Consider the following 13,124-nt stretch of genomic DNA (forward strand, 5'->3'; position numbering starts at 1 on the left):
ATGATATCAATATGGTTAACAAACATAATGCCTGTCTTTTTTCGATGTTCAAAATATTGCATGCAAGTAAATTCAACCAACGTGTCATTTTGTGTACATTTGGTGTGTGTAAATTGTGTATAAATTTATTGATGAGTAACCCGCCTTTTCATTTTACAGATCGTACATCGAAGCTATAAAAATAATAATTACACCACTGGATTCAGTACATTGAATTGTTTTGTTAGACATGAATAATTTTTATGATAAACATATATTTAAAAAGTTATACTATGAAACATGCTGAATTTTTAATGATTTTCTCGATAACACCTGATTAACAGACTTTAGCCAACCCGATTAACAGACCAACCGCCGATATAGCCGCATACTCAGTATACATTAACCGACCAATCTCTCGGTTAGCCGAGTGTCGGCCGTGTAATAACAGACAGAAACCCGGTCTGTTCTTTGGTTGAGTAATTATGTTAGAAGAGGTTATTGCTTGAATTTTGTTTTCCGTTTATATGGTATAATTGCGTTATATGTCTAATGGCAAGTATTTCATGTAACGTCATTTGAAAATGTGTTTTTTATCTTTTAATTTTTGCTTTTGCATTAGTTGGTACTTGACAAAATTTTCATATATAGATATAAGAAGATGTGGTATGAGTGCTGATGAGACAACTCACAATTTATAAAAGTAAACTATTATAGGTCAAAGTACAGTCACCAAATATACACCCTATAATCTCCCCTACCCTACACGACACTTACCCCTACGCATGACCTCAAATCCTCTCCCAGTGAATGCTCTGTTTACGACTGTTCCCATCCACGTATATCAATTATATAGGGAAATTAGCTACGAGATAAAACGAAAAATCAAAACATGTTTTTGTTTGTTCCATCATTAATGAAAGTCAAATAGCATAATAATAATTCACTTTTTGCAGCAAGTTTGGTTCAGTTTTACCAAACTAAGATATACTTTGAAAAAAAAACAACTAAAAAACATAAAAAAAACAACATAAAAAACCCTAAAAAAACAATTTGAAATATCGCTGATGAAGTGTTCACTTCCAAGTGAATAATTCGACCTGATTGAAACAATCATGTGACCAGCTATTTAACTCCTTGTGATATGAATGGGTTAAGCATACATTTGATGTTTTCAGCTATCAAAAGGAAAAGAATGTCAACATGGAAAGTGAAACAAAGAGAAATCATTTTGTAGACTGTTTCGATCCACAAAAACTCATTCATAATCTACAGGTAAAACGATGAGTAAACTAGTTTTTAGTCTATAATATGAAATCAAGCAGACCTAGAAAATCACAATTTCACGTTTTACCTATCTATATTAAAATTTATATCAGGTTGCATGACTGAGGGTAGTCAGTGGAGGTCACCTGGATGGTTACATGACTGAGGGGAGTCAGTGGAGGTCACCAGGATGGTTACAAGACTGAGGGGAGTCAGTGGAGGTCACCTGGATGGTTACATGACTGAGGGTAGTCAGTGGAGGTCACCTGGATGGTTAATTAGATTGCATATAGACTGAAATACACACAAAATGCTGATACATATTATCGACCCCATGTACGTTATTTGTTTATCTTAGACTTTTTAGAATTTGGATATATACGTTTTAGTTTGTTATAAATCAAATAACCTTAACATTATTGTTTTATTTAATTTGGATATCCATTTAAGTATGTTATAAATTAAATATAAGAATTTTAGTCAAATCGGTGAACAATTTGACATGTTACGCCCCTTTTACTGTAAAGGTTGAGTGAACTTTCTTAAAAAAAAAAATGGCAAAACAGCAAAATAATAGTATTCTGTGGAAGCGAACTTTTTGTACAATAGCTCTCAGATCATCAATTAGCCGACATTACGAAGTGCTTATTTCAAATACGTGTATTAAAATTTTCAATTGAACCTGTAGCCATGTGAGTTACGAAATTTTCAAACTCCAATAGTGTCAAAACAGCAAATATAAGAATAGCAGAGTGGCTTTTTTGTGCATATACATGTACCAACGACAAACTTCTTGTAAAGCATTATCGTGTCATTGTATTTAAAAGGAAAAGGGAATTTTGTGGCAAATAAATCAAAGATTTTTGTAACAAATCAACAGACTTTATAGATTATAGATTTTTGTTATAAAATTCAAAAAAGGTATTACATGTACTCACTTGTTTTTCTATATGTGCTAGCATTTATTGCTTACAACAAGTCCAAAACAACCTTTACATTCCAAATTACCTCGTGCTGAGTAACTAAAGTTGAGCGCACCCGATAAGGTGTACTTGAATAGACAACTTTCGAGTTCGATGCATTTCCGTCAAAAACTCTGGCTTTAGTGAACATCATTCGTGCGTTTAGGGGCATCGTCACTTCCATTTCAATGTTGAGCGAGTGGTTGGAAAATTATAATACTATATTGCGCGATTTATTCGGAAAACTAAATTCTCATAATTGACAATAAGCACTGCTGTCATTTGGACATTGGTCATTTAAAATTACTTACAAAACAAAAAATATTTCTAGTTTATCTTGCACAATGACGATCACTACTTGAAGACGCTTGATGAACTTTGATAGTGCAGGGATACAGGCGATCCCCTTTATCTGGTAAATGACTTCACAAAGGCGCGCCTCATTGACGATTTTTTTCCGGTGACAGATGAACTCGAAAGTGGTCTATTGGTCCATATTTTTATTTGTTTTAATCAATATCTAAATTTATAAACTTGTTTTGAGGAAATCATTGTTAGCACTACATAATCTTATATCTACCAAGCACCGAATTGCCAAATATGAGAATACAAAGGAAAAGGCTGTTGATTTTCTATTAAAAAAATCCTTATGTTTATCATTGAATCAACACAAGGGTACATAATCCTTAGTTAAATACCTTTGTAACTAGTCACACCAACAGAGAAGCTGTGTTTGCAAAACGAAAAACAAAAGCTTCGTTTTACTACAAATGTATTACAAAAGTATTTTCCACATATAAAAATAAAGACCAACAAGATATTAATCCACAATAAAATAAGCTATTTTCTATGTTCTATTCATATTTGCTGGAGCATAATATATGTATATTACCCAGATCTGTGTTTGCAAATATGTTTATAAAAAAAATAAAGCTGAAAACTTGAATCATTAACAATACATTTGTTTTATCTTATCTTTTTTTACTAGACTAGTGCAAGATTTCTCAGTTCTCCAACTATTGATTAAGCGATCATTTATTAGCATCGGTTTGTTCAAAGTTAGTTGTTCATATTCAGCATAATAATTAGAAACACATATATTAACTGATCTTGCCTCTTGTTGGTGAAATGCTAGATGTACAGTCGCAAATATTTCATGCATTTTTAGAGCAAATAAAACGATATAAATAATTTTGTTCAGTTAATTTCATTATTTACAAAGTACATTTAATGACATGTTATTGATTTCCTGAAACCTTTATAAATGAATTCTTTAATTAATAACACAATAAACTGACCCCTGTTATTGAGGGGGTGAACATGAAATGATTCGACTTGCTTCCCCTTTTCTGTTTTTTTTTTTTTTTTTTTTTTTTTGTGAAGCATAAATTATCCTTTTTTACTTTCCTTGCCACCTGGTTCCCGCTCCACTCTAAATTCCCTCTAACCTAATTCGTGTCCATCCAGTGGCATCTTTAAGGGAAGGTGGTTTCGGGGTGGGACATATGATTGGACACCCACCGCCCCCCCTTTTAATATAAACATTTCTTTTGCAGAATTAATGATGAAGTATAAAATAGATTGACGGAGAGCTAAGCCGATTCTCAAATTGAGGGGTGCAATGTGTACGAATCGTCTGTATCAGGTAACCGATGGTCAAACGAATATTTCTTTTCTATATATTGTTGTTAATTAAATAAATAAGTTTGTGACAAAAAAAACAAATGCAAAAACAAATATGATATAGCAAAGACATAACAATTCTATAAGAATTTAAAAGTTATTGAAAAAAAGATTTAAGACTTCTGCTCTCAGTTGTATGCCTTTTTTAAGGGGGCCATGTTTTCTGATAGAGGAGTTTCGCATTTTTTTACTTTTTGATCACGGGCAAGAGACAATACTTAAATATACCTATCTTCGTGTTCGTTTGAAAATTGTCTTCTTGTATATATACAAAGCAATCAATCATGACCATTTTGGAGGCCACACATCTTAATTAGGTATAAATGACTGAAGTGTTCTTTGTACAACTTTAATCTAAACCCACCAAGTCACTGTAAATACAAAGATACATACAAATAGAACTAAAGACTTTATAGACTAAACTTTAATAACTAAACTACTAAATTAAATAGTTAACAATCTGATCCTTTCTCTTTCTTAGGTAGATGTAAAGTTTATATAATGAAATAAAAGTTTTATAGATATTGCTTATCACATTATAGCTAATTCTCTCTTCCTGTTTTTTTTTTTTTTTTTTTTTTTTTTAACTACTGTTCTCGAATATATGTATATCACTATTGTAAGTGTCACATGATCAATTTAAAGCTACTTCATAAAAACGGTATTTACAAGTCCAGTTTCAAAACAATATAAAAGGTTCTGTGCGCTGGCACCATGCTTGGTTAACACATTGGCTATCTGCTCTTTTGTTTCAATCCAATGAACAGTTAGCTCTCCTTTTTGGATCATCTCCTTGATGCAACTAATTTCGATTCGCAGTCTCTTTTCATATACATTTTTCTTTGAATGAGCAGATTCGAAAAGGTCCTTATTGTCAATCACACATCTTACTGTAATACCTCCTTCTGTAGTACATTTATTGAAAACCAGTTCATTATACAAAGTAGCTAGTGATGTAGCACAATAAATACTATCGGTTAAAGCTTAAGCTTCGCTAGCTAGTGTACTTCGAACAACCCTTCTTATTTTCTTAGATTGCCATGTAACCGTTTTGATTTTCCCATTTTTTCCTAGTTGTATAATTACAAACCCTCCTTGACTTCCCCCATCAGGGAGATTACAAAAAGAAGCATCAGTATATAATAAAAGTTCTACATGTTCTCCAAGTTCCTTGAAATGAAGAGACACTGGATCATTTCTAACTTTCCTTAAAAGCTTGTTCACTCTTTTGAAGTCTTCAATAGTACTTATTTCTAACTTTGATGCTATCCTAACAATGTCAAAAGCAATATCAGGACGAGTGTGTTTTGCAAGCCACAACAGTTGTCCAACTTTTGATCTAAGAACAGTTTGTTCGACCAATGAAAGCTGAGAATCATTTGGCCTTTTTCTATCAATTGAGACTGTCTTTAACAATTCAACATAATCTGTCTGACTCAATATTATTTTATCATCTGCATGACTTAGAGCCAGTCCTAAATATTTGAACGATTCTGAAGTTTCTTCTCCGACACTGAATTTCTCTCTTATTTTCGATATAATCTCGGTTTCAAACAAATTGGTTCTTGCCCACAAAAAATCATCAACATGAACTGCAACAACACGAGCCAAACCATTTGAATTATACCAGTAAAGTACTGCTGGATCAACTCTAGATTCAGTACCTCAACATTCAATTAGGATTTTCTTAACCTTTTCATACCATTTTAAAGAAGCATCTGCAAGACCATACACACATTTCTCTAAAAACCAGAGTTTTCCATTAGCATTAGCTTTGGACGAAGATGAACTTTTCTTTGCATTTTCACGCCTTGCAGAAAGGCAGTTTTAATGTGTATGGAATTGATGGACCATTTCTTTTGCATTATAATTGAAAGAATGAGTCTAAGAGATTGTTTGTCACATGTAGGAGAGTTCTTCTATATTTCATCCAAACAATCTTCTTCAAAACCTTTTGCAACGAGTCTTGCTTTCCTGTGTATTTTATTATCAGCTTCTTTTATAGTATATACCCATCTAGTGGATACATATGACTGACCATAGTCTTCAACTTCTTGATAAACATGATGTCTCTTCCAATTTTCAAGTTCAGCTTAACGAGCATCACAAAAGTCAATCTCATTGAATACTGCTTCTTCTGATTCTTCGTCATCCTCTGTATCCTGATCTGTGTCAGACTTTACAACTTGCAATTCATCAACTGCACTTAAGTCTATTGATAACTTGTTACCTTTAAGCTCTTCAGGTTTCCTATATTCTACATTGTACTAATTCTTTTTACTTGATGATGCTTTACAAGCTCTACTCAGAACAACTCCTTCTCGTGGAGTATCATCACCTGGCATTTTTAAGTTCACTTTTTGATCCTTTTTTAAAAGTAATGCTTTATTACACTTAGCATCAAGTTCATCATTATTTTTACGGTGTACTACAGACGTTGCTTGCTCATTGCTCTGTTCTCTCACTGTAGTATCTTCATGATTATTATTATCAAGCTCAGAGTCACCTCCTGATCGACTTTCCTCATAAGATTCATACCCTTGATTCACAGGATTATCCCTGTCTAGTTCAGAGTAACCTGCCTGACTTCCTAATTCAGATTCATGTCCTTCTACTTCATTGTCACTTTCACCTTGTTCATTGTCTGACTGATTGTTGGCATGCAAGTCTTCCTCTTCATCACTATCATAATAAAGGACTTCATGCTCAGCCTTATTCTTGTTCAAGTTTGGAGTTTGTAGACCTTCTTTCAATGTTACCCTCTTTTCCTGTTGTTTGTTTTTCTTATCTTTTTGTTCATCAGTATCTCTTAAAATCCTACATTCATGCACTCTTACCTAAGGTCCTCCATATCTTATAAACACAACAACATTGTCCTGTCCAACAACTGTACCAGGTCCTTTCCATTGATTGACTCTAAGAAAGTATACTTTATCTCCATGTTTGAATTTCTCACCTGAGGGACGAACCTGCTTTCGAAGAGCACGCCTAATTTTCTCTGAGGATTCCGATGCTTCAAATGCTTTTCTTTCCTCGTGAAGACCAACTAAGTGTTTTCCCGTTGTTTTACTCATTGTTTCTCCTTCACGATCTGGAGGTTTATTGACTAGTGTTGATGGCAGGTTAGGATTTCTTCCAAACACAATTTGATAAGGACTGTACCCATACACATTTACAACACTATTTTTGGCTTTCACAGCCCAGCTAATTGCAGTTTCCCAAGATAGATTTGAGGTTTCTCTGACTTTATATATAAAAAAGAAGATGTGGTATGATTGCCAATGAGACAACTATCCACAAAAGACCAAAATGAAACAGACATTAACAACTATAGGTCACCGTACGGCCTTCAACAATGAGCAAAGCCCATACCGCACAGTCAGCTATAAAAGGCCCCGATAAGACAATGTAAAACAATTCAAACGAGAAAACTCATTTATGTAAAAAAAAAAATGAACGAAAAACAAATATGTAACACATAAACAAACGACAACCACTGAATTACAGGCTCCTGACTTGGGACAGGCACATACATAAATAATGTGGCGGGGTTAAACATGTTAGCGGGATCCCAACCCTCCCCCTAACTGGGGACAGTGGTATAACAGTACAACATAAGAACGATCTATAAAAATCAGTTGAAAAAGGCTTAACTCATCAGATGGACAAAAATACAATTGGACGTACTTGGCCGGGTACTTATACATCCCGACACAATAAGACACAATGAACAGATCTGAGAGTACTCGCAGTTATCTGACAGCTAGGTCAAGGCCACTAGCAACTAATAATAAAATCATGCATCTAAGACTAAACTTGTTTACTGTTTCAGTTAGAGTTGCATTATGTCGTTCTACAATGCCATTTGACCAGGAACTGTATCCTGCTGTCGTCTTAACTAACATGTTTAAATTTTCAGCCATATCACGAAAAATTTGAGAATTGAATTCCCCACCATTGTCAACCTCAGGAGCACCATATACACTAACCCATAGTTGCATGAATTTGCCAACAACTAACTAAAAGTCTTTTCTCCTGATAATGGCTGCTGCACTCAAACGGCATTACAAGTCAATTATGTGTAAATAGTAGAAATTGTGATCAATCTCCTATAAATTCATAGCAACAATTTGGTTAAAATCATTTGCATGGGAAAATCCCACTATTGGCCATGCCTTCGAACGTTGGTACTTGAAACAGAAAATGCACTTTGAGCAAACATCATTCATATTGCCTTTGTATCTGAGTCAACTGAGCCTGCACTGTTCAATAGAGACAACAACTTTTCAGATGAAGCATGACCAAATTGTTTATGCAGTTTTGATATAATATCCTTTTTTCTTTTCTTAGAGAATCCAGAATCTACCTTCAGGATTTCCTCCTCACTCACTACAGAATCGGTCTGCCCAGTTCTTCTGTCTTTGATGTTTATGTAATAATAACCATTTGAGGTGAAATGAACATCAACTGGTTTTCCGAACATTGTCACTTTATCATTATGGAGATCAAGAACTGTTTGTGCTTTTTTCAACGAATATTTGCTCAATAATAAATGTATTTCACAATCAACTACTTCTGTCACACACAAAACTATTAAACATTTCATTTTCTTAAAGTATCGATATTGTAACCGCATGCAATTGTCTTAGAATTCTGTTTTCCTACATACCTTAATATGACATATTGTATTAAGGTATTTAGGAGTTTGTTTTTGAGACAAGTGCTTATAAATGTGACAGTAAGAATAAAGCTGGTAAGTGTGGATCTTCTCATACACTAGCCAATGAAGTAAAAAAAATATACACATGAGTGTTTTGTCGAACATGAAAAAGAACAGTACAGAAAATATTTGCGTAATACTCAAGTTAGCAACATGTTAACAGGAATCTTCTATCTGCAAGATATTACCCCATCCTCCTAGACTATCAAATGGTTGTTCCCGTACAGCCTGTTATCCAAATGTGACATTACTTAATGATGATTTTAATAGTTTCAGCATTCGATCAAATCAATTCATTTTTTACCACAAGACTCTCACCACACAGATTATCTCATCGCCTTTGACAAAATTACCTCATCTCTAGTTCACACTATCAATGTTATATATACAGCTAACCTTGTTTTGCTGTTATTGGTCCTGACAGTGGCTTCAAAGACTTGAAAAATGATTATGGCGTTTGGCTTTTACTGCAGTATTAAGAATTCCTCCAGCATAAAATTATTCGGTAATCTTTTAAAAATTGTTAATTATGTGTGTTTTTGTCTGCTTCAGACTCGAGGAGGACTGTGTAAATAACACCGCCCCTTGGTGTCTGTTGCAGAAGGGAAACCTCCACTAATCTCAATATATATTGCTGCAGTATATTTTATTTGCTGTGAATACACATGAACTTTTGTTACATTTATGTTTTGGTTTTTTTTTGCATCAGATACGAGGAGGCTGGTTATAGCTCTTAAGCTCACAATCCTAGAGCATTGTCCCTTGGTACCTGTTGCAGCTAAAAAAATAATTAGTATTTTTACATTTCCAGCAAAAACATTATAACATTAAGTGAGAAAAAACGTTTCACACATCTGAAATACTTTTTTTTTTTTGTTTAACTTATAATAGCCTGTAAGACTTTATATCAATACTTTAGGTTTATTATACATGAATGTCATGTAAAATACTGTATGTTGCAAACAATTTTATTTGTTATGTGTATATGCTCCTTGGGGATCTAATTTAGAAAATAATATATCTTATCATATCTTATCTTATATCTATCTATTACCATTACCGTTTGAAATGCTTGTGTAATCATGAATAATTATATTTTAAAAACTGATACAAGCAAACTCTTCAAACATATCCTAACTTACAATCTCCATAAACCTTCAAAAAAAAGAGAAAAATAACTAAGGTAGCATTCAACTTTCATAGGGTTCAAACAACAACTAAAAGAATCATTCAGCTATCACAATGTGTATTTTTAAAACAATTACAAGGAACATTCAACTACAGGGTTCGTCATAATAGAACAACAATCACAAGGAACAATTAGCTACCACAGGATGCATACCAAAAGACAAGGAATATATTTAAAACGTTGTTCATACAACAATCACATGGAACATTCAGCTATCACATGTTTCATACGACAATTACACGGCACATTCACATATCACAGAGTTCATAAAAACAATCACAAGAAGCATTCAGCTATCACATAGTTCATACAACAATTACATGGAACATTCACATATCACATAGTTCATACAACAATCACATGGAACATTCACATATCACACATTTCATGCAACAATCACATCAAACATTTAGCTAATCAACAATCACAAGTCTGCATATGTACACCTTTACATGGTGCATTTTAGAATAAAGGGTCACAACGGGCAAAATACCAGAGAATTATGTACCACATGAAATACACGGATTTGCTAAAGAAAATGTGCTTAAATTACTGTTCTTCGTCCTTGGAGCTGCTAGGTGACTGTATGATTAAACTCTATATTTAAGGAAGTTCGCTACCCAGTTTCAAAATAACAAGCTTTTTATACCACTAGAATATATTGATTGGAGATTACAAAAGGAACCAAAAGAGCAAAAATAAAATAAAGGTTATTGTGTTTGTTTTCAAGATATAAGCCACTGTAATTTTGGCGGGCAAATGTTCTCTCTCTTGATTTGTCTTACCTTTATCATTGACAAGTTTAAGTACTCCAAAACGCGCGTCTGAAGTATTAAATTTTAAAACCCTATATAAAACACTGGGTCGATGCCACTACTGGTGGGTGTTTCGACCCCGAGGGTATCACCATCCCAGTAGTCAGCACGTCGTTGTTGACATAAATATCAATTATATGGTCATTTTTATAAATTTCCTATTACAAAACTTTGAATTGTGCGAAAAAGTAAGAAGGATTTTCTTATCCGAGGAATAGAATACCTTAGTCGTGTTTGGCACAACCTTTTATGGAAATTTTTGGTCCTCAATGCTCTTGAACTTTGTATTTGATTGGCGTTACAACTATTTTGATCTGAGCGTGACTAATGAGTCTTATGTAGACGAAAGGCGCGTCTGACGTATTAAATTATAATCCTGGTACCTTCAATTATTAAGTACTATTAAAAAATAACAAAATTTTATCAGACTTTTACACATGGTTTATAATATTAGATTTAAAAGATTAATAAACAGAAAAATTGGGGTCAATGGGCAAAATTTGTTAAGGCATTCAAATGGATAAAACCAGAGGATTCCGAAAATCTGACAAAAATTCAAAAAACATGACAATGCCCTTAGTGCCTATTTGATGATATTTTTTTATATAAATCGAATTAAACTGCTGTAAATGCGTTATGACTCTAACTTTATCATGTCGCATATATCACCACTCAATCTAATCGCTCATCATACTCATCTAAACACTCAAGGTATAGTTTCTAATCTCTACAAATGAGACATAGTTTTTGCTGTTTACTCTAGCATTTCATCTTAACACTGGAGATATCAGTTTTATTAATCTTCCAGGTGTTAAATACATAATCTATTTATTCAACAAATCAAGTTTTTTTTTTTAAAACACATCATCCAACACTGTTCCAACACTGTTGATGATCAAGAATATTCAAGGGTGATTCTTCAACTTTGTACTTTATTTGGCCTTTTTAACTTTTTTGGATTCGAGCGTAATTGATGAGTCTTTTTTAGACGGAACTCGCGTCTGGCGTAAATACAAAATTGAGTTCTGGTATCTATGATGAGTTTATTCATTTAATGATTTATTCTGAAAGGGTATGCAGTTCCTGCTCTGCATGTTGCACCAGTTAAGGTCATCTCCTAGTATCTAGTGCAATTCAAACGCATCACTCTTTGTCTCTGATAACTACATATGTAAAATCTCTTCGAATAAATGAAAACCTCGATATTTGAATGTAAAAATCTGTCCTCGTTTGTCTATTCCTTTCTGGGCTGTAAAAGTTATTTCATTTGGTTTTATCATAGATAAAATAGATGACCTGAGGCCATTGTTATAACATTCAGAATTCTGGAAAAGGACTGACAGGGTTTTATTGTGTTTTAAATATAAACGCGAATCGTATGAGGCATTGTTTTTATTTTTCTTACTTTAGTATTTATTCTCACACCCCTTTTCTCCTTCCCATCGCGCCACCTTTCCCCACTTCCCCCGATCAGATCATTCTGATGGTATCATATCCATGTGACGATTGCAAAACGACGAAAGAATTGGTATGCGCAATAAGTATAAAAAAAAACATATATCCATGATGTTTATTTTTCTATGATAGTAATCTGAAGATGGCTCTTTCGGAGCGTTTTGAGAACTGCACCTAATTATTTCAGTTACTAGTAAATGTCAATAATTTCAGAGGTCTACTCCATTGACCAAATGAATCCAGGTGATTACCATTTCACTGTAATAATCTACCGACTCCATACAGCAATCTATATATACTAGTCAACAAAAGAAACGATACACGACTTTGAAATAAAATTTATCAAAAAGTGTTACATATAAAACAAAATGATATACACTATTTTAAAAAGCTTTCATTTGCAATGTATGCACATGTGATAATGAAAATCAAAACTTTTAGGAAAGTATCTAAATTCCGTGTAAACGATCATAGGGTGTAAATTAGTTTTGCGGAAAGTTGATTAAAAAATCGACACATAATTTTCTAAGTACTAAATAAAATTTCAAATTTGTTTAAAAATATTCAATATGCTAATCAAGTTATGTTCATGTTGTAACTAATGGGTTGAAATATTGTTTTTTTTTTATTTTTGGGAAAAAAGTGTTTTTTGAAATCTCAAAAATTGCAAAACAATTTTTTTTTATTTGTGTCTCAAATCAATGCTTTAGATATGAAAACAATACACAGTAAATTTGGAACCTTTAGGATTAGTTTTAAGATTGTTACCGCTTTTTGAATATCACTTTACACATACTGTCTATGGTAAATCAGTTGATAATGTATACATTTTAACGATTTCTCGTGGGGCCGAACTTTGCTTAACTAATAAACGAAGAAACTGTATGATTTTTAAAAACAAATTGATGGCAAACACTGTCTTTACCTTTAAATGAGAGGTTGGCATCATTAGTTGGAACTTCTGTTTTTAAAATTGTCGTTTTATGTAAATTTTGTAAAAAAAAAAAAATCGCGAAAAAACGTCACAAAAGCAAAAAAAAAATTTTTTTTAAACG

The 13,124-nt window shown here is 33.1% G+C and overlaps 1 long non-coding RNA gene across 1 annotated transcript; it reads left to right on the forward strand.

Moving 5' to 3' along the window:
* The first annotated feature begins 669 nt into the window (after positions 1 to 669).
* On the forward strand, positions 670 to 8,459 carry LOC143076907 (uncharacterized). The gene is made up of 3 exons (XR_012978835.1): positions 670 to 1,581; positions 3,764 to 3,852; positions 8,241 to 8,459. It is a non-coding gene; the product is annotated as an uncharacterized LOC143076907 (long non-coding RNA).
* Positions 8,460 to 13,124: the final 4,665 nt, after the last annotated feature.

This window comes from Mytilus galloprovincialis, chromosome 5 (assembly GCF_965363235.1).
Source record: "Mytilus galloprovincialis chromosome 5, xbMytGall1.hap1.1, whole genome shotgun sequence".
Taxonomy (NCBI): Eukaryota; Metazoa; Mollusca; class Bivalvia; order Mytilida; family Mytilidae; genus Mytilus; species Mytilus galloprovincialis.